At 40.5% G+C, this 24221-nt stretch overlaps 1 pseudogene; it reads left to right on the top strand.

The window, feature by feature from the left end:
* LOC124254982 overlaps positions 1 to 24221 on the top strand; it is an 88100-nt pseudogene that overhangs the window by 41771 nt on the left and 22108 nt on the right.

Raw genomic sequence — 24221 nt, 5'->3', positions numbered from 1 at the left:
CGTCACCGGAACAACATTTTCCAGCATGATAACGCCCGGGCCCATGCTGCCAGAGCTACAGGGGACTTCCCACAGCAGAACGTTGTCAACATTATGCAGTGGCCAGACCTTAGTCGTGATTTAAACCCAATTGAACATCTTTGGGATGAAAATGAGAGGAGACTGAATAATGTCATACCAAGGCCGAACACAGCCGATTTATTGCGCCAGGCCTTTCTCAGAGTGTGGTTCCAGGTGTCAATGGCCTTCATCAATCGATTGGTGCACTCCATGCATAGACGCTGTGTTGCAGTTATTGCCGCTCGTGGTGGTCACACTAGATACTGAAGTCAAGAGTCTGAATGGACTGCAAACGTTCACGTAATGTCTTGAAATTGTGCTGAGTTATTCATTGATGTGTCAAGATATTGTACACAAAACTGTTGTTGATCCACTTATTATTTCCATTTCTGTAATGATTTGATTACAGTGCCCATCTAATTTTGAATTCGTACTGACGGAGTTTTTAGCTGATGAGTATAGCTTTGACGAAAACATTACAAATGTCTAAATAGATACTATTCAGTTGCCAAAACACTGCAGACTTAATGTCCAAAACATAAGAGTGATATCCTGTATCAATACATCACAATCAAACAACCATTTCTTGTTTGTTCCATATTTAACTTCCTTCAAGCATGGAGGTGTACTTTCCTTTGTCCGTCAGTGTAGATGGAGTTATGACGTCACTGACCTGGCAAATGGGTCGAGGGTATTTATCACAATGTATAACCCAGTTATCGATGTATGGATATAACCCGAAAATGTTTAATTACACCATTTCAGATCTGGAGTATAATAAAACATTCTGTAATTAGGAGTAAGCTAATGTCGTTATGTTGGATACTCCGTCTAACAAAACAAATGCGGTTCTTCATTCAAAAGATTTCTGAAACGCAGTTAAAGCCGCACGGAGTCCGACACTTGTGATAAATGACAAAAGTATTCGTCTAGATTTGTTACATCCTGTCGCAATTTCAAAAATAGTCACCATTGACAGGTCCTTAAGCATTCTGTTTTATCTACTACAGAGAAGTGTTTATCAACAGCGTCCCGAGACGTGAGTGTGTTCGGATTTACATGCATTAACTCGAGCACGGCCCTTCTCAATGGTTTCTAAGAAATTGATTATTTCCAAGGATTGTTCTCTGGGTAGGCTGGGTGTGATGTGAACAGACCGAGTCTGCTGTGGATGCATAACATGTATTCCAAGATCAATTGCCTTTGTAGCTGATACCCAAGTGAACAAGGCAGCGTTTACGTATATTCACACTTAACGTTCGCTTCACTGGTCATATTAATGTAAATGAAGGCTCGATAAAACTGCACTTATTGTGCAATTAATTTCTTCCACCACGAGCGTAGGCCTTAATCTTCGAGCAGGGTGAACGAAAATGGGGGCAACAGGACTCCAACTCCGCAGCAGTGACAAACTCGGTAGAATTTTCCCGGTTGAACGAAACAAGTTGTTTCAATTTTGCTTTAATTGTACGGAAATTGGCAGGAAATATACAGAAGAGTTTTATGGGTTTTCAATTTCTCTTTGTGAACGACGCTGCAACGTCTATTGACATTCGGCGTTTATTTAATTACATAACGTTAATCGCCATCATGGCGTCACGCCTCGTTGTGGTAGCTGGATTGGATGACGAGGGGAATAGGACGGACGCGCAGGTAGTTGACTATTCAGGCATACACAGTTTGCAATTAAATCCGCATTTACTCGTTATGTGATATACTGAATAAAATATAGCTGATTGATTTATATTCATAAGAGGTTGTGTGATATGTTTCCCAGTCTTGTAACAATGTACTTGATTTAAATATTCATGATAGATTGGTGATATTTTTTTCAACTTATGGAACAAGGGTATCATGATTCAGAATAACAATGGTACTGCAAGGACAGACACGAATGATGCCGTACACTGATGCTTTAAGTGCATCATCATGCATAGAGATTGGTATGCATTGTCACACATAGAGCGTTGGCATTGTGATGTTTGTGATGGTTGTTTTGAGACTAGAGCGGGTTAAATGTCTCATGCATAACAATGTCTGTTCAGCTGTGTAGGACAAGAAGAATCTTTGTGTGTTTGGGGTGGGGTTGGGGTTTGGTTGGTTGTGTGTGTGTGTGTGGGGGTTGTTTGGAAGACGCATTTCATCGGAGAACAACTATTTTAATATACATCACCGCGGTTGCATTTGCACAAAATAAAGATTTGATAATTACGTTTCACAAACCATTACTGGGGATGAGGACTCTGTCCCATTCCAACACCCTTGGACCATTGGAAAGTATGGAAAGTATGTATACTACTCAGCATTACATAGGGATATGTATTCCATAGTGCCAGGAAACTAAGGACAATGTTTTCATCGCAATACTATTCAGGTGACATATTACCCGTTAGATCCGGGTACAATATTGATCTTAAGTAACCCATGCTTGTAAGAGGCGACTAACGGGATCGGGTGGTCAGGCTCGCTGACTTGGTTGACACATGTCATAGGTTCTCATGCTGTTGATCACTGGATTGTCTGGTTAAGACTCGATCATTTACAGACCGCCGCCATATAGCTGGAATATTGCTGAGTGCGGCGTAAAACTACACTCACTCACTCAGGTGACATTTCCATGTAGTCGGGGACAATGGGGTAGCATAGTGACGCCGAAAACCAGGTTCGAGTCCCTTTATCAGGTTACGCTATGTGGAGCATATTTCAGCTAACCATGCCATGATATTAATGGGTTGTTGCTAACGGCGGCGTAAAACAATACTCACTCACCCAAGCAGTCAGTCGCTATCAGTCCCAAGGTGGAACTGGAAAAACAGACCTGCATCACTTCGGGGTTTTCCAACCGCGTTAGGGGCGGTGGGGTAGTCTAGTGGTTAAAGCCTTGGCTCGTCACGCCGAAGACCCGGGTTCGAATCCCGACATGGGTACAATGTGTGAAGCCCATTTCTGGTGTCCCCCGCCGTGATATTGCTGGAATATTGCTAAAGCGGCGTAAAACGAAAACTCAGTCTGTCAGTCAAACCACGTTATACTGACAAGTACTAAAAGCGCCGTAAAACTTCACTGCGTAGACTTATGGTTACTTTGTTGTCTAAATTATTTTAAGCCTAAAGATATGAATATTTCTTATTACAACTGATTTAATTTCTGCATTTTCAAAATCATACCAGTACGTATGTCGATAATGAAAACAGTTTGTTTAGAGTTGAAGGATTCGATCCATACCGTCCGCACTTCCAATTTTACGATTTTTATTAATTCAGCAGTGACTAAATACACAGACAAAATTCCTAGTCCCATTGTCCCGTGTATGACTAATGGTTTGTCCTGGCGACAATCGCTATCAGAGATTGTCAGAACCTCTCAATGTAAAAAAAATCTGTTACATCTTGTTGATAAAATTCATACCGCCATTCATATGCTATAGTTACAGCCAATGGGTTATTACCAGTTATCCAGTGGGTTGATTTACCGTTAAGTAAACCGTTTTCCAATTAACCAGCTTTGGCTAACGTTCCAGTGTCCGTGGTTGCTACCCTTCAAAGCAGTGTCTGCATCCTATATCCTCCATCACCCCATCACTGCTGTCATATACCCATAAACTGTCTCACCGCAGAGCTAGTCGACGCTTGACAATGTCACAGCGGAAATCAAGGGTTGGGGGGTCGAGGACTCTCATCATTTATGGGGGCTATTTATCATACTTACTCCGCGCGAACGTTGGGTTAAAATACCCAATCCTGACGTTGTCAGGCAGACTCGTCGTTACCGTCAAAGCCTGCGTCCTGTACTTGATGTTGGTCCCCGTCGCTGTTGTTGAATAAATATTGGTAATGATCCAGGTACTAGATGAACATGACTGTGATATAAATTATGTGTCGTGTATTCGTTGTATTACTTTAAATTTATGTCCACTGATAACATATTGATTGCACCCAAATAACTATATCTACCCGTGAAGATCCGGGTTAGAATTGGTCTTCAGCATCCCATACTTGTCGGAAGAGGCGAGTAACAGAATCAGGTGGTCAGGGTCGCTGTCTTGGTTGAACATGTCATCGTATCCCAATTGCGCAGATCGAGGGTCAGTATATCATAGTGGTGTTCCCATTAGTTGAAATAATCGAAGATTGGTCGAAGTGACCAAACGACCAAGCAATCGATCAGATTTTCTCATAATCGAACACAAACGATTTTGGAACTGCTGTTTTAGTGTTTGAAACACTTGAAGATGGAACATATCTTAGAAGTTGTCAGGGCCTGAAAACGTGTTTAATTCTTAGAAAACTCACTTCACTAACTGAAAAGTCATGACTGAATATTTCTTGAAGACTCCAGGAAGTTTATATTCATGATATATTAGTCATCACTTTAAAGTAGCAAGTTGCATCATGTTATACATATCTGCAATAACAACCTTGGTAGGAAAATCTGAAAAATGACGCTAACCAATTTTTTTCGATGATTGTTCGTTGGTAATGAAGCAATCATCAATAGTGAGATTTCAACCAATTCCCAACACTAGTATGTCAATCACTGGATTGCCTGGTCCAGACTCGATTATTTGCAGACCGCCGCAATATAGCTGGAAAAGTACGGCGTTAAACAACAAACAAACAAGACTTCGTTGCGTAATTTAATTATAATGTCAATTATCCCTTGTATTATAATGACCTGGTTCGAGTCCCCTCATGGGGACAATGTGTGACGCCCATTCTGATTTCCCCTGTCCTGATATTGCTGGAGTATTGGTAAATACGGCGTAAAACCATAGTCGCCGTTTTGTGTCGATCCGAATGACGCTTGGAAAAACAGACCAATCAAATCGCACTCACGGGCCAGAGTAGATTTGTGCGATGGTGCGATAGGGGAGGTGACGTCACATCCGAAACGAAGCTATGATGTTAAATGTCGATGGTATTTACCACAATAAATGAAACTATTAAACCCTGCAATAGCAAGGATGGTGTAAGTTTGACGATTAAAATATTTTAATTTTAAAGGCAAAAGATTTTCTCCAGAATCATCTTCCAAATATATCAGTATCAGGCAAGGGAATATCCATACATCGTTCATCTCGGCGATGTTAACGTATCTTAACATATAACCTCTTTTACCCGGACTCTGCTATCAATATGTAAGATTAAGACCAAGTAAGCGTACTTCCCATCAAACCATTTTCAACACAATGGCGTGGTTTCAGTTGTTTTGCAGCCAATACCCAGAGAGATGTGTGATTTTTTTCAATAGTAACTGTATCTGTTGTCCGTGTGTTTCAGCCGAGTGACCAGCTGCCCATCCACATGGCGTGTGCCCGGTCGTCAGGGGCGGTCCACGCGGTCCAGCTGCTTCTCAGGGCGTCGGGGAAAGATGGACGGCTCTCCCAGGACAAGGTACGACCCAGTAACGATTCTCCTCACAAGACGATGTTCGTCTCTTTCACATTCACAACTGCAGATTTAACGACAATGTGTTTAAATGAAGGGACAGATAATTAACGTCTGAAATAGCATCTTATGCTCAAAAGATTTGGACTTCTTGCAATGTCAAGAGTAGCATAAATTAACAAAAGCGCCATATTTTTCGCAAAGTCAGGAAACCTCTGATTCCAGGAAGACGATTCTGCAAAAGCTCGACTGCCTGGGTCAAATCCACCTCATATTCAAACATTAGAAATATGAGCTTCCTGAAATCAGCTTTTTCAACACATTTAAGCATGCCCTATACCTTAGGCGCTGTTGGGGTGTTCCAATTGCAAAACATGCAAGCTCCAGCGAAAAAGTGTTACTTTCCTTCACAGCGTTTCCAAAAAGTTTTGCTACATTTTAATTATGCTTATTTTGTGGCCCCAAATGACCCTTACCATATCTTGTCCTTTCTTTCTTGTTTCACGCCACACACTTCATATGATGGCGACCTTTAGACGATGAAGTCTAGATATTAGACCAGGTGTGAAGCCTATTTTCTGGTGTCCCCCGCCGTGATATTGCTGGAATATTGTTAAAAGTGGCGTAAAACTAAACTCACTGACTCTATGACAGCAATATAGCAATCAGCCAAGTCACCTTGCCTCGCCACTAGAGCCAACATGGAGACAGCACATATATATTCTAATAAGCGTCCCCTAGAATAAACACGCAGTTAGTGTTTAAAAAAAGAGAGAATACAGTTCCTCCAAGGAGGATGATTTTTCTCTACCAGATAGTCCCTGCTCAGATTGTCAGTTTTGGTGTTTTCTGTCTTCACTGTGAACCACGTCTCCCAAGAACTATCTCTTACCAGCAAGTTCACTTGTCAACGTATCTTCATGTTCTCCATACTTGGCATACTTGGAAATGGCATCTTCTTCCTATATTTTCTGGTGACACGAGTTGAATAGTCACCTAAGGAGCCGGAGTTCGCTTACAGAGTTAAGTCCCTTGGGAATGCCAGGAACCTACGGTGTTGGGTTCAGATCCCGGTTCGTCCCAATTATGATTCTGGGTTTGCCAAAGTGGTAGAAGTCTGAGACATCCATTTGGCACATACTGACAGAACGTTAAATAGAATATACACCCGTAGAACCTTGTTCAAACAGACTCGAAACACGAAATATTTGTATTCGAGATTCCAACATCACGTAATGGCGGAAATCAATTTTACTTGACTTGATTCACAGGCGACACTGATGAGAAAGAGATATCAATGAAAATACCAAACAAAAACTTTCCATCTTCGTATGAAATATCTCCTAAAAGCAACGTCGACTATAATATTCTGAGCATGTAAATGAATCCTAACCAAATGCCGACTATACCAGGTGAGGTGAGAGGATCCTGGTCCATCGGTACTTTCCGTCACAAACAGGAAGTTAGAGGATTCGGTGGTCACGGACTTCAAAAAAATCTGGGTCACCAGTAGGAATATGTGATAAAAAACCTGAATCAGATACATTGTTTTTTCGAATACGGAAATATTCCTTTCAATACTGACAGTGACAGGACTATATATGGGATAAGAATAAAATGTCGATACGAAGAAGGTACAGAAACAGCGCCAAACAAACGTTGACCTGCAAATCAGCTCGTACATACGTCACCATGGATACGTATAGATGGGACAAGAACATGTTAAAATATGTTAGTATAACTATTGATCACGAGTTATTGCTTATGGCAGATCGTTAGTTATTTATTACAAAATACATTTTAATTCCCTTGCGACCATAAATACACATCTCGATCCCGTCTTCGAATATTCATTTCGGTTTTGTTCAATAGCATAAAATCGATATAAACAATCTATTTCTATTATTTTGATTTTAGGTTGTCAATAATTGACACATTCTCTTTGGAATCAGCACGGGTATTGAATCAGGGAATATAACATATCAGTTAGTAAGACTAATGTAATTTCGGTACATCCAGTACCGGATGTGGTGTGTCTCAGACTGGTTCTTGTCTTGGAATATTAATTCTTGCTTTGCAATAAAAATGCACTTCTTTATGAAGCGAGTGTTGCATCACAATGAACATGGCCAATTGCAATGGTTTTGTAATCCCGTCTATTCGTGAATCAACATGTATTGGTTCAGTAAGGAGCTTTCTAATCATTTTAGACGAGTACTAAATATTGTAGCTGATCGATTTCTTCTGAAGGATCTTGTATCTTTTCACGGGGTCATCCTGCCCTTGTTCTTTAATCAATATCATTTTCAAGTTTAAACTTACGTTTGAATAATATACCATGCGGTATGTCAATGTTATCACTGACTGTGCAGAGTTGACATGCGAGTAATAAATACCTCCAGCTCTTTGGTGATTCCTGCACTATCAATAAACCTTGTGTGAAAATAAAACTGAACTCAAATGCGCGAAGTTTGTCCTTAGAAAGTCGGCCTATACCGGCGGTTCTTATTGCTCGAAAAATACAAGACTGTTATTGCAGAATAGCTAATGGAAGAGAAAATCATTTTTTTTAAAAATATCATTCATCTATGTGTTGACTTCTTCGTCTTTACGTCATCTAGAACGAACGCATTTATCGTGGCTACACTCATTTTCAAAAACAATATCCGGCGGCCATTTTAAATTCGATTTTAGTTTTTGAATTACTGAATTCAAAAGGAATAGTGTTTTTACCTCGTTAATAGGCCACCAATACCAACAATCTTTTGCAATAAAAACAATGAAATTCCAATTCTATTTCCTGAAAGTTTTTATTTTAATCGTGTGTGGACATTTTGTGCAACTGAGAAGGATGTACAATGAAAAATATAAAAATTACATTTGCAACGATGTAATGAAATGTTTACACATGTATCTGTGACAACAACCAAGAACTACCCACGTGTTATATAAATAAAGCCAAAGTAGAAGGCAGGGAACGTGACTTGAGATCAGAGGCTGATGATTTAAGAATTATGGCAACGCCTCTGTAGCCAAGAAATAACAATGGAAAGTGGACAGGCTGCATCAATACTATATCTTACAACAATCTGTACATCTGAAACTGTCACATAGGCAAATTACAAAACAACTAAATATTTTATTCATTTTGCAAATTGACTGAAAACTTGGTCCTTTTATTTAATTATGACAACAAATTTTGATCGACAACAACTTTCTCACCCAGTCTTTGAAATGCTGACATTAAGAAAAACGAAACGAAACTTTTCAATTTGTTTGGGTTTCTCGTCCTAGTATTAATTATTCAATTAATTTGATGTTTTAAGTCCTTTTGAAATTATTAATACTTTTTACTCAGTGTTACTCAACTAACTGGACAGATGTTTCATTAAATGTCTAGAATGATTATAATATACTAGCCACATAAAGAAACTGTGCATTGTCAAAATATTATCCCAGTTGATAAGTACGATAACAATGTCAAAGGTACATATAAACTTTAATGGGGGGATCATGAGACCATAACAAGTCGGGAGAATTTCAACTGAAAAGTCAATCACAATGACGTCACGAGTCCACAAGCGGGACAGGGGTCAAACGACCATGTCACAAGCTCAATAACGGGTATGTCCACCATCGGCATTGAGAACAGCAGTGCATCGACGACGCATAGAGCCTATCAAACGTGCAAGGAAGGCTTGTGGGATGTCACGCTAAATTCTCTCAAGTTCTGTTGCAAGGTCAAGGACGTTTTCTGGCGGATGAGGAAGACGGCGTAGACGTCGATCCATCTCGTCCCAAACATGCTCTATCGGGGAGAGATCCGGTGAATTTGCAGGCCAAGGCAGTAAGTCAACGTTGTGGTGTTGCAAGAAATCCATAGCAACCCTTGCCGTACGAGGGCGGGCATTGTCCTTTTGGAATGTTCACCCAGGGCCATGACGTTGCAGAAAAGGAATTGCCACAGGTCGAAGAATCTGATCCCTGTAGTCCACACCAGTAGTAAGTTTCCCTGAACAATCACCAAAGGAGTTCTTTGGCGTGCTGTTATTCAACCCCAAGTCATCACGGAACCACCACCAAAGCGATTCCTCTCCAAGACACAGGCCTGTGCATAACGTTCTCCCACGCGTCTATAGGCACGTTGACGTCCATCACTATGGGAAATGTTAAACCTGGACTCATCTGTAAAAACAACATTTCTCCACCAAAACAAGGGTCTGCGGACATGATTTCGGCACCACATTCGGCGAGCTTGTCGATGACGTTGTGTCAGTATAGGCCGTATGGCGGGACGTCGTGGTCTGATCCCGTGATGACGTAAACGTTGTCGAACTGTGTTGGGATGGATACGGCGAAGTCCTGGGATGGTTCGGGCAGTCATCACTGCAGTCTGAAACCTGTGGCGAAGATGGGTCACCCTTATCCATCTGTCCTGTCTTGGCGTTGTTACACGTGGACGTCCAGAACGTGGCCGATCGATGACGTCATTTGTGTTCTGGTAGCGTGTAACCAGTGCAGAAATGGTGTTCCGGTGGCAGTGGAAATGTGCAGCCACTTGTCGTTGAGACATTCCCCCACGGACTATCCCAATGGCCTCAGGACGTTGTGCAGACGTGAGCCTTGGCATGCTATGCGTTTCAATAGCCGTTCAATTTTTTGAACGATCGCAAGGGCAGGGGTTGAGCTTTCCAAAGTGACAGTATTGTGTGGCATTCATTTGCTCTGTTTCTCTTTCCCGGAATGCACGTATCACAACGTATTGCACGTCTCAAGGACGAACCCACTGACGTCACGGAACGTGGCACGTGCATGCATGTTGGATACATGTCACTAATCTCTGAGTTTAAATCCTTATGTGTCTACACAGGTTTGATAAATTTAGATTTTTAATTTTTGTATGCACAGTTTCTTTATGTGCCTAGTATATTTAGGCATTTTATGAATTGCTTAAATCATCATTTACATATTGACTGTTACATATCTGACGATGACGTGTTGACCTCTAGCGTGTATCGAAATAACGGATACAATCTTAAACAAAAGCGACAACACCTTTCCAATAATCATCATAATCAGCGAAAAGCAAAATCCATTATACGATTCTGACTTTATCATAAACATGTACTTTTAGATCTCCACCTCATTTAGTTATGATACTGGGTGTTCTCGTCTCCTGCCGTATAAACACGTGCAAAGGCATGTCAAGTTTTCATCTGAACAACCACATGAACAATTAGTAAAAGTCAAAATAGGAAATGGCAATGAATACGTCAAATTTTGATCCTCCACATTTCTGCAATGAAACAATTTCAAAGTTCTACCGATGAGAGACTTTAAGACGCTGACATTCCCGGAAGTTGGACTTGCCCCAACTGGTCCATCCCATGGCATAAACTCCAGTTTCCGAGAGACGTTAATATTGTCATAAATACAAACAATCGGAAGGTTACAAAGGAACAATCCTATGTTGAAAGACCTTTAGGAGAGTATTTGTTCGGCTATTTTCGATATTGCACAATGACGTACATGACAGAAAAGTAATCGATGGGAAATGATCTGAAAGTCCTTAAAATTGATTTCACACTTGATTCTAAGTCTGTAGCATAACGGAATATTCATAGGGTGTGCGTTATCTATAAAGGAAGTTCGTGTAACCGCGACAACCATAACGATCAATGTTGAGGTGAAGTGCTCTTCAGCTATGTCATGTTCTCACAAAACACTTCATTGATTTTCGGAGTCTTTTAAAGTTTGTAAGTCATGTTCGAAAATACAATTCATTGATTGTCTCTTACTGCATGATTTCTGGATTTTGAACATGACAGAATTTGACAACTTTTTTATCACTGAAAGAGGTTTCTTGAAGCATAAAACGTTCAATGACTGGACACAGAGAGGCACTTGATGCATATTGATCTTCTCGTTAGACAGGACAAAGCCAAGGGCACTGCGAGAGTGGGAAAGTTTCAAAGGCCAAATAGACCTAAGAAGCTTTTTAAACGTCATCTGTAAAGTGATCGTTGGTAGCTCTCAGTGAGTGTCAACGTTCAACGTTGTGAAAACATTTTGTTTAACTTAGAAAAAATATTAAAAGAATTTCTAAACACTTCAACTGTTTGCCATATATGTCCATTTAACGATCAAATGTAAGCATGCAGATCTTTATATAGATAAATGCAATACACGAATTTCTTTCGACCAACCAGTCGAGGAGATGAAAATATAAATTACAAAACCCTTTTCAGTATAATCTGAAAGCAGTGTCCTTTGTCTGATCCCAACTATACTAGCACAATCACAACCCGCGAAATAGCACAATATATACGTTCTAAAATGCACCTCTTTTGGTCATGCACATCTTCGTGTATGCAGGGTGTAATATTTTTAACGTATTGTTATATAGACCCTGGACTTATTCAGAGCCGTTGTAAACCCCCGTTGGCATGACATTAAAATAGGATTTCATTCAAATTCCACAACTGAGCAGGAGAGATTGAAATTGAGATTATTTATAAGATAGATGACAATGCTTATCAATTCCTAATCGAGACTAATGACTCACTATCTCAACTAGTAAGTTCAGACATGGAGAAATGAAATCGGCAAAATGATACAACATGCTGACACAGGTACACTGCGACACTGGTGAATGTATTTGATCTTAAAACGGCACCATCGTCAATTCCCGTATTTGTTAGAATTTGTCCGTATTGTTTCACATTTGCCTTCAGATATTCACCCTCTTATCAGTATCGCAGTTCAATTACAATAAATACCATTGACCCATTCGCTGTCTTTGTTTCCTTTTGAGCCCTATACGAATGACACTACGGTATAAATACCAACCCAGTGGAATCATTCTCACAAGCGATATATATGTTTTGCTTCTATATAAAGACGACATGGGATAGCATTTCCAAACTTGACACATCAATAACGAAGATTATGCCGGAAGCAGTTCCTATTTTCACTTGTGTCCCACTTTCCCGTGTTTCTTAAGATGAATGATTGATTTGTCTTTGCGTGTGTTTGTAACGGGTGCCACCTGTATGGCAGGATAGGGCACAACCTGGAATCATCAACAATTGATTTAATAGCAAACGTTTATGATCAGATTTCTACAATTTACACTGCTTCCAGCAGATATTTCTTATGCATATTACTATGATTATATCTGTGGCAGCCAATGGTGGGGTAGGAAGTCCTCGTTTGGGTGAACAAATTGCATCATTACTATTTGATATTGGTTCGTATACTGTCAGATTGAGATTATGAATCATGGATACTGTTATTTTATTCTTATCATCGAGTATGTGCGATCACTCTGTATTTCTCTTCAACAGGATGGGTCAATCCCCCTGTTCCTGGCAGCCGAGGTGGGCAACGTGGCAGTATGCAGAGAGCTGTTGTTGCTGTCTACGGAACAACAGGTTCTTCATAAAAGAAAGGTAAACAAAATAACAAAGAAAATACGAAGTATTTTATGTTGCAAGTAAGGCGGTGGGTTAGCCTAATGGTTATGTCCATTTCAATGTGTGAAGTCCATTTCTGTAGTATACCGACTCAATGTTGCTGGAATAATACTATAATCGGTGTAAAAACTCCAATACAAGAATGGATTTGTATCATATATTCTAAGATGCCTAGCGGTTAGAACAATCGAAAAAAATATACATTATCAGACAATAAAGGTATAGTTTTTTGATGACGTAACAATTGAATGACGTTATCCCGTCACTGCGCTATTCTAGTGTGCCCCCTCGTAATCGCATTATTTTACATTATGTCACAATGTAAGTGACGTCACGATGCATGTCAGTTTTCATCGCCTCCTACGGCCTCCTACATCTGTCTACAATGCAATCGTGGAATGTCGCTTGACTACTCAGCTTCATCTGGATGTACTGATCTAAACTTACGTTGGTAGTAGAAATGCGACGTTCATATTGCCCCATATGGTTTACGTTAATGACAGATGTAATTAAAATAATTCAGAGAAGATATTTAATCCGAACGTAAACCGTCATCAAACTGTTATCATTTGTTTTTATCTGGTAACGTTCGTCTTAACGGAGGGGGAAGACACATCAATAGAAGAGCGCACCAGTTAGCCCTGTGCGAGGATTCCTAATTTAGGTCACCGACACCGTCGTTTGTTTTCTGCCATAGATTAATCGTAATTATCCTTAGAAAGTATTAAATTTAGCATCTTAGAAAAGATGTAAAGTTCGCTCTCCCCCAATGTGTTTTGTAATAAAGTATAATCGGTGTAAAAAACCCAATACAAGAATGGTTTTGTATCATACTCTCAGAGATGAGTGATTGGCGGCCAGTGACAATGGCGGCCGAGTATATGAAGTTGAGACAGACCAGCTAATTCATTGGTCTTTATCAGGGTACAGTATGGGTGAAAAATCAGAGTAAAAAGCATGTATGTTTGGACCGAAGAAGTCCCAGCTATCTGATCACCCGTTGTTCATGCCAGTGAAAGCGTATGTGGTGACAAGCGTGACCCGTGACCCTATTCAAATTACAATTGAACCCGTGAACACAGATGGGCATATGCATGTGTAAGAAGGTGCACGAGTGATGCATAACACTACAGGGTTTAATACACAAGATTTATGTTCATTTCAGGGCATTTTGTACATATCTTTCATTTAAAAGCCATAAGCCTACTTTCCAGGACTAAAAGTAGGACCCAAGAATGTTTGCATAACTAGGACATTCTTCCAGCTGTTTGACGTCAGTGCCAGAGCTGCTCTGCTTATTCTGTGCCATCCATATACATCCAAGCCCTCACACATAAGCGTTTCGATATAATGTAACGATCGTGGCACGGACTAATCAATTGCTCGTGATATCACCACTCTCTATTTATAAAACAATGTGTAAATACTTTTTCTAATAGCAGAGTAAACACGGTGGCCATTTTAGGCCTTAATCAACGATTAAATCATTTTCGAGACAAATTTAGGGCATTGCAATTATGTCCAAATTCAAGACCTTTCAAGGCTTTCTGTAAGATGGTACAACAGCAACAGATTACGAACTATTCATTAAAAAGAACATGCATCAAAATGGTAGATACGTACTGTTCCGATGAACGGGTATCTGAGACAAATATGTGTACAATATTGAGATAAAAGATTAAGGTTTTTAATTTTCTTATGAAGAACCTTAACTCACCTCTAGTCTCTGGATGCTGAGTGCGGCGTTAAACAGCAAACACACAAACTCTAGTCTCTGGAAAGAAAACATATTTCACAGATAAATTGTTTAGATTAATTATCTAAAATGTCGCCAAGAGACCTTCTTAATTTTCAGAATGAACAGTGATCTAGATTTGTCGTATAGTACAGCCTTGTATGGGCTTTTTTGGATATATTTGTTTCAGGGCCTGTGTGACAAGTTATACTTAGAAAACGCTTTAATGTTGCCGTCAATGTTGATGACGTTCGTTGTTTACAGGACACGGGGGATTCTGCTATACACATCGCAGCACGGCGGCGAGACATTGACCTGGTCAAGCTGCTCCTGGACAGCAAGACTCCCGTGGAATATCAAAACGTGAGACAACGCCACCATCTGTACCACGTCAACAGATGCTTTCTGAAAACCTAACGGTTAACAGAATGTCACATTTATAAACATTACAGAGGTTAATTGTTGTTAAATAACGTGTTCATCTCATCGAGTGATTTCGACAAGTATTTTAATATACTGGCCATCGTGAATATAAATGTCAGCTCTTTCGGATCAGAAACGAATTTCGAATTTATAAACATGTTTTTATAAACAAACAAAAAATGGTTTTGATTATTTTGTAAGTGTTTGTGTGGTATCCCAGTGGTTACCTTCGTCACGATTTCCCTCATGGGTGAGGCCCATTGTTGGTGTCCCCTGACTTGATATTGCTTGAATATTGCTAAAATCTGCGCAAAAGCATACTCACTCACTCACTAACTCGAATTTTCTTACTGATCCAATATGTCTTAGTATGAAAGCCGGAGTGGAATCAAAACCGGCAAAATGTGTTATGTATTTACTCTGAGTTCTCTGCGCAATGTTTTCAGGTTAACACAATATTTCATCTAGGTATATCTTCTTCGTATTTATCGATTAAAGAGGACCACTTCGCCGAGATAAGCATGTGTAGATAACGTATTAGCTCCGTGCATAACAGTTCTTTAGCGATGCCTCCAAATGTAGACATGTAGCATTCGTAATTGGTAATTAATTTTAAAATACAGCGATAACAGTATGTAAAATCATTACAGTTGGGTATCTCTCTGCCTTCGTGGTATTGATGGGGTTGCTGTTGTACAAAACAAGACTACCTTAAGTCTATGTTAAGGTGTGGGAGTTACGGTTACCTTAGCGCTAACATCTCTTTGTACAACGGCACCTTGGTAATTACCACATCAATTACGTTATTCTTAATATTTGCAAACTATCAACAGTTATATAAGTCACGGTTTACCTATAACATTAAAAGCTGAATACTAAACCGTTTTAACAGCTCATCACTCACAGTTGAAATACAAGTAAGTCCTGTTCTTACATTTGAGATATACCAATATTGTGTGTGTTATGTTGTTTCCAGACTGAAGGTCACACGGCGCTCCACCTAGCGGCCTGGGAAGGAGACGAACCATTGGTGAAGTTCCTCTACAACATGAAGGCCAACCCAAACACACCCGACAACGTAAATACTGCAATATCAGCTTCCTTCTAATACAAGAACAGTCACCCTGAGAATACATGCCCATTAATGTCATTTGAAATATAATTTGGAAGTATTTGTCATGAAGTGTAAAAGTTGATAAATCATATTTCTTCACCTCTCGAGCCGGACAGCCATTGTCAATGTTCTCGAGATGTAATCATATATAAATATGATATCGTGTTAACTATACTCCGACCTCCATGGTCTAGTGGACAGACTGTCTACCGTAGTTCGATCCCATTTCATACTAAACGACGTGAATAGATGGTACTTGTTGTTACCCTGGCATATCAAGGGTATAAAACAAGTACTGGTCGGCTTGGAGTTATTTTACCTCAGTGTGGAATCTGTGTTAAGTTGCGGCATGGTGTCTCGGTGCTCGAATTATAACCACGGCTAAAGAATAAGTGGAGAATTGTGTTTATATATAGAACAATCGATGTTATCTGATGTAATTTATCTCCACCCGTAATGACCATAACACAGCTTTAACACGTACAATTGTGACTTCCGCTGGTTCTATTAGATATATCCAGTGTAATCATTTTGAACACTGTGTAAAGAATACTCCACCAGAAGATTGAACACAGCGTTACACAACAAACAATTAAATTAAAAAACCCAAAAAAACCAAAAACAATAACATCTCGTTTGTTGATTTCTTATTCTACCATGACATTGTTCATTTTTGATTGTCTGTTACTAAACCATTAGAAGTGAAAGAATGTCAATAACCACTTCTGAGAGCCGGTTCACTGCGCGTAGTGTCAAAACACTACGCAAGGGGTAATGAGTGCATATTTAAAACGCGTTTTATTCATGGTGCATATGTCATGGTAGAATGGAGATAATCCTATTGTGTTTACATTTTGGAAGTGATTATAGTTGGTTGAACGCTGCTAAATGTTTCATTTACAACCTTTAACGCGTTCGGTTTTAAATGACATTTAGCAGCGTTCAACCAACTATAATCACTTCCAAAATGTAAACACAATAGGATTATATCCTAATTGATATCGGCCCATTTCTGGTGTCCCCCGCCGTGATATTGCTGGAATATTGCTAAAAGCGGCGTAAAACCATACTCACTCACTCACTTATTGATATCGTGATTATATATGAGAGTGAACAAAGTGCTTACTTGGTGAAGGGGAAGATGGAACATCACACTTGGAAAGGGTTTGGTGATGATTAAACTCTATATATCGAAATGAATGGATATGTGACATGCTTGATAGTTAAGGCACCTACAATGAAGAAACGGTACCGCAATGTCAATGAGACTTTAGAAAAGATGTATTTGGTTTCATGCAATCTGAGACAAACGGAGAGCCAATATTAGCAGGCAATGACATTATACCGTCTTAAATGCTTTTTAGGGATGATAGTTTTCACGTTCCACTGATTGTCATGACATGTATTTTGCAGTTCGACAGGACCCCGCTCCACATCGCGGCAGAGAGGGGCAACTCCCACATCGTGGAGCTGCTGGTGGACAAGTTCAAGTCGTCTGTGTCCGCGCGCACAAAGGACGGCAGCACCCTGATGCACATAGCCTCCCAGTTCGGACACCCAGAAACAGCACTGGCCTTCCTCAAGAAGGGCGTGCCTCTACAGATGCCAAATAAGGTACGCAGTGAAGACACCATTCAAAACAACAATAGAACGCCTCTGATGACAGTAACGCTCAGACAATTATTATTCAGTGAAACGTGAAGCTGAACCTAACCTCTAAGGGTAGAAGATTCTGAAAACCATCAAGTAGTAAAATGCCGTGCAAACGAAAATAAAATGTTTGATGTGTTTTCAGTCCGGCGCTATCTGCCTCCACGCGGCCGCCACGAAGGGCCACACAGCCGTGGTGAAGGCCCTGCTGCAGAAAGGAGCGCCCGTGGACACTAAAACCAAGGTCAGAAGGAACTGACTGACTGAGTTTGGTTTCACGCCGCTTTAAGCAATATTCCAGCAACATCACGGCGGGGGACACCAGAAATGGGCTTCACACAATGTACCCATGTGGGGGTTCGAACACGGGTCTTCGGCGTGACGAGCCAACGCTTTAACCACTAGGCTACCCCACCGCCCGTTAGAAGGGAACAACAACCACAGGCTTACAGGGCTTTTTAAGGAAGCCAGTCATTGAAAAAAAAATTTAGCTCTCCCACGCTTGTGAGTGTAGTGTTGTGTGATCTGGGTATAACATTGCTAGACAACACACCTTGACGTCGTAAGGTTTATTCGTTTTGCTCGAAAAAAATCTTTGTGTTCAAAATGAATTTGAAAAATGTTAAATCAAAATTTCAGTAAATAACGAGAACAACCTCATCCTTGTGCGTTTCAGGACGGATCCACAGCGCTTCACGTGGCGGTAGAACACTGCAAGCCTCAGGTCGTCCAGACGTTGCTAGGATACGGTGCGCAGGTGGAGCTCAAGGGAGGAGAGGTAGGCTGCAGTGATATACCTTGACGTACATTGACGTACGCCGACGTACGTTGACGTATGCTAAAGTGCATTCACGTACAATAAAGTACATTGACGTATTAAGGTGAACTACATCGCCAGTATGTTGCTGGTGATGGTTTTTCCAAAAGGACCTTTCAGGTATTAAGATACTGGATATGCTTAATTGTAACATTAAATGTACATTATCATGAGTAAAGGCGTCTCTGAAGCTGTCCAGGTGCTGGTGCTTTGTCGCTTTTCACAACACTGTATTGCATTATGGGGACAAGGGTGACCCAGTCTTCTGAGGGACTACAGTTCACAGTTACGTCCCTTTGGCGTGTCAGAAATATATGACCATGGTTCGAATCTCTCTTTGCCTTGAGCATGTTTCTATATTATCAGCATCATATTTCTGATAGTAGGTTTCACCAATGTATTAATAGTTTAAAAACTGTATCAGGTTGGACTTTCAAGCCACGTCTGACATACCATGATGTAACTGTGGGATGGCTCAAATTAAACCAACTGGATTATGTGTTTAGCAACACCATGTGAAACACTACTGGGCAAATTTAAGAGGAACAACTCTCATTTCTAACGCCGGCGCCTCTTTAATTATCCGACGTAATTACCAAACTAACACTAAGAAAAACAAATCCATATGTCAGTACTTTCAAAGTTAGAGTGTCCTTCGCCTTGGCCTCTTCAAAACGCACCTATTCCTTACCCTTACAGGCTTTCGAGACCCCCCTGCACATCGCTGCCAGGACGGTGGAGGGAGAGAAGTGTGGGGAGATGCTGCTCAGATCGGGGGCCAACGTCAACGCCACCAGAGAGGTAATGACGTCACATCTACGTCTACGACAGCCCTTTCCCATCTTGTTTATCATGTCATGCAAGTTAAACTGTTAATAATATAATACCTTTCAAGGCATCAATGTTGGAAGACCAACAGTAATCAGAGACGAGATTACGTAACAATGAAATTCCCAATTTGCAGCAGATATGGTATACGTAATATAAAGTTAAGTATGTATAAAAGACATGTCAGCGCCCCCAAAAAGCTATCAGACGTATAGTATTTGCATCTGGAGATGCTGGTCAAGACAGCCATTTGAGGTCAGTTGTAGTATTTTGTGGTTGAATTACTATATGTGTCTCTGTATTGCCAGAACGGCGAGACGGCCCTCCACATAGCTGCACGATATGGCCACATCAAGATGGTGACGTCACTTCTGGATGAAGGCTCAGACCCCCTTCAACACTCTAAGGTGAGTGAGTGAGTGAGTAAGTGGGTGACCGAGGGATAGAGTGATATTTAACTCCAGTGTCTTCTGCCATTCACGTTTTTCATCAAAGTGTCCTATATAAAGCTTTTACAAAACCTAGCCAAATATATATATACGTCTATATATAGTGACACGACCAAAAGGAGACAACTCTTGTTGCTCATGAAATATCAGTGTACATCAGAATGTGTGTGTGTGGGTGTGTGGTTTTGTGTGTTGTGTGTGTGCATATTTGATCAACCCGATCAACCTGTAACTGTTTGGGTAAGGTGGGTCAAGGTGACCCATGGTGAGTCAAGGTCTTCAAGGTGGGTCAATTTGAGTCACAGTGAGTCATGGTGGTCACGGTTTGCATCGATCTCTTGCATGACACATTTAAATGCAAAATTACTCATGAGATCATGGGCATCTCAATTACAATGGGACCCTAAGCATGTCATTTGTTTCTCTTAAGCTTTATGTTTGTATTCACTGCTTGATGACGTTACTGGTGTTACGATGTATACCCACTCTCTGCTGCAGGCGGGGGAAACTGCCCTCCATGTGGCGGTGCGCTACTGTCATCTGTCTGTGGCGGCCGAGATCCTCCGGTTTGTTTGCCAGGAGAAGTCCCGGATAGACGCCGTCATGATGGTCAACCAGCAAAACTTTGTATGTACAGTGTTGGGAAATGTCTAAACCACTTTACCCAATGCGGTCTTTCTCTAGACTCAGAAAATCAGAAAACTACAGTTCTTATTTTGTGGGGATGTTAACCAGAAACATATACTGTTGTCCTTCTTCGTGTGAACGTACTGTGTGAAAATAGCATTAATGACCCTGAGCATATGGAAGAAACTTCGAAAACACAACATAATGGACATCTCGATGTAAAGGAGGAGTATGTATGTTTTATTGGAGATTTATTATCATTCACATACGCATAAAACACACGAAGCAATTGAAAACAGAACATATTGAAGCCAAATGAGATAGAGGTTGTCAATAAATGAGCCTTTATCCTCGAAAGTGGAATTATAATGTTAAATATATGTGTAAAATATTGAAGGTTGAGAAATCACATAGGGTTGTTATGTGGGAGTATTATTTGAAATATAGACATGAAACTGACATATTTGTGAAAGTGGCGTAGATTTGCTAACGGTGTGTGTCGTTGTGTCGCCAGGAGGGGGAGACCCCGGTACACTACGCGGCAGAGTTGACCAAGAACATGGCCCACGACGAGTTCGAGGACTCCGACATGATGAAGCTGATGCTGGAGTTTGATGGCGACACAAATCTCCAGACCAAACTGGTGAGAACATGATGGCTTTGTATCATGCGTTTGTTAAAAATTCCTTTTCAACTGAAAAATATCAGAATACAGATATTGTTGTTGAAAACGTTTTATTTTATGACATGCAGATTTAAAGGCGTTGATGGATTATAGTTAAACATGAACTGTTTCAGGTTACATTTAAAATGGACTTGACTAAAATAAAAAAGTGAACGTCAATTTTATTCCCAATTGACACTGTTGATGATGGTGTATAACAGTAGTTATCCCCTCTCCCCACAGACCCACGAGTCAGGACTTCACTACTGTGCCCGCGCCGGAAACGATGACGTCATGTTAGAGATCGTCAAACACATCGAAGCCAGCAGTCTACAGGTCGCAGTCAACAAACAGGCCAAGGTAACACACGCACACGCACACGCACACGCACTCGCACAGGCATACGCACATCTGAAAACGACAGCCACAAAGTCGCCTCCACCAGAAACTGTAAACCTAAAACATAGTATTTTCACTATGACAAATCAATAGTATTGTGCAGTTTTCAATGTATATCAAATGTGCAAAATACATTTGAAATCACTGTAAATGTTTAATTTCTTAATATAAGTTAAGACAACAATATCGTACCAATAACCATGGGCATCGAACAAATATGAATTCATCCACCTTCTGAATTGTAGTGACCCATTTTTTTGTATAGCTGTATATTTGTTTGTTTGATGTTTAACGCCGCACTCAGCAATAGTCCAGTTCTATGGCGGCGGTGTATAGTTGTATGAGCCGGTACACAAATGATATGATCTCTAAATGAATGTACTGAATGAACTTGTTTGCATGTTTGTGTGAGTACGTGAGAGGGGATATATGCATCTACATCTGTCTTCCTTCCAGAACTCCATGTCCCCGTTGCTAGTGGCGAGTGAGCAAGGTCACCTAGAGATAGTCAAGATCCTGTTGAAGAACCATGCTAGGGTGGACGTGTTCGATGAGGTAGGACAGTGAACGGGGTATATGCAACCATCTACTGCGCATAACAGGAAGTATGTAAACATCTATTACGCATGACAGCATATGGTCACCGATGTATACCTTAGTTTCTCTATTTATAATTAAGAATAATTATAAGAATGGACCAAGGTCATTAATACTGCGTTTTGATTTTTGCCGTTTGCAAGTTATTCGTCCATTAGTTTTACAAATACTCTAACAACAATTTTAATTACAATGGTGTATACATATATGCTAAAGAAACATCACTGAAAAACCATCATCAACTGTAGCCTATTTTAAATACCGACGATCGAGTATCAACACGCGTACAATGATTGAGTCACAATTCTACTGCGTAAAGCAATACTCACCCGTTCATCCTATACCCATCCACGTCTCCAGCACGGCAAGGCAGCGCTCCATCTGGCCGGGGAGAACGGCCATGACCAGGTAGCTGATGTTCTGTTGTGGCACAAAGCTTTCGTGAACGCCAAATCCAAGCAGGGCTTCACACCACTCCACCTGGCGGCACAGAACGGCTACAACAAGCTGGTGAAACTCCTCATCGAGACACACAACGCCACCATTGACGCACTCTCTCTGGTAGGTAGTAATGTTACTTTGATATGTGGAAGGATCTGAAAAAAAAGCAAATTATTTTTGCTAATATTCCTTAAATGTAAAGTATCAGTTAAGATGAGACAATACCTCATATGGTGTAAAAAAATTTTAAATGAGTTGATTCAGTTGCAGACATGTGAAATACATATATAACGAATAACATTTTTTCATTAAATGTTTAATTTAAGTCTGAAGATTCAGCTAAATTTTATGAATAAATCCAAAAAAAGCAGCGCTGTAGCATTTATCTCCCCTGTGCCCAGGCCAAGAAGACACCTCTGCACATGGCGGCCCAGAGCGGTCAGATGGAGGTGTGCAGTACACTCCTCAAGATAAAGGCGGACCCCAACGCTACAGACGAGGTAACGGCATCGGACGGTATAGTCCCACAGAATCATAAAACTGGAGCATTTTAAGTTAAATAAATGTACTTCTAGAATAGGTATGGTTGTAAAGACAGTCCTTGCAGTACACCTATAAGATATGGTTTGTTCTGCTAGCGAAAATAGAGGGTTATGAAGTACCATTCCGTTTGATCCTCCCGTGGAAGGTAAAGGCAACCATCATCACATATACAGTAAAGTCGGGGGGGGGGGGGAGAGAATCGGTTTCTGACGTTTAACTACGGCCACGGAATCAACAGATTGTCATGATTTCTACTTTACTTAAAACAAGCATCACGTTTCACAAATATCAAACTGACAAGCTATGTAACTGGAATAACTCTTCATAGTACAACCTCACTCACTCTATTACATTCCAGCGAGGGCAAACGCCGCTCCACCTGGCGGCTGAAAGTGACCACTCTGACGTTGTGAAGCTCTTCCTCAAGTATCGCCCCGAGTTGGTCACAATGGCTAACACTGTAAGTAATGGTTACCCTGACGCACTCATACTGACTAGAATATAGCACATCCTGGTAATGTTACTGAAGTGTTTTGTCGGTATCCAGGTAACCCTTAACCTGCTATTAGTGAACAATAACGCTTATATGTACCAGCCATACTAACGCTAACAGAGAAAGTCCTGTAGTAAGTTGCTGTCGACGTCTTTAGACACTGACCCTGGTAGTAATATGTTCTACTAACAGTTAGATCAGCTATTTTATTATTTAATAACAATTCATTTTGTAATACTAACTGTTCGAATGTCTGTTAGTTTGTCATTTAATAATAGCCAGTATCAGTATTTGCTACAGTTAGAAATATCAGATATGTTGTCATTACATTGTACTTATCAATCATTCTGTCATTATTGTAATAGTTACAAATACCCAGTATTGTATTATTTAATGACAGTTAGATACGTGAGATTGTACTATTACATTAAAAGATGTCAGGGTTTTTTTGTCGTTTAACGACAGTTAGTTCTAGTATCAGTTACAAAATGCCAGGTATTTTGTCGTTTAGTGACAGTT

The sequence above is a fragment of the Haliotis rubra genome, unplaced genomic scaffold (assembly GCF_003918875.1).
Source record: "Haliotis rubra isolate DU_JTF1 unplaced genomic scaffold, ASM391887v1 Scf59, whole genome shotgun sequence".
Taxonomy (NCBI): Eukaryota; Metazoa; Mollusca; class Gastropoda; order Lepetellida; family Haliotidae; genus Haliotis; species Haliotis rubra.
The sequence above is the reverse complement of the archived record's forward strand: the minus strand, read 5'-3'. Positions and strand labels throughout refer to the sequence as shown.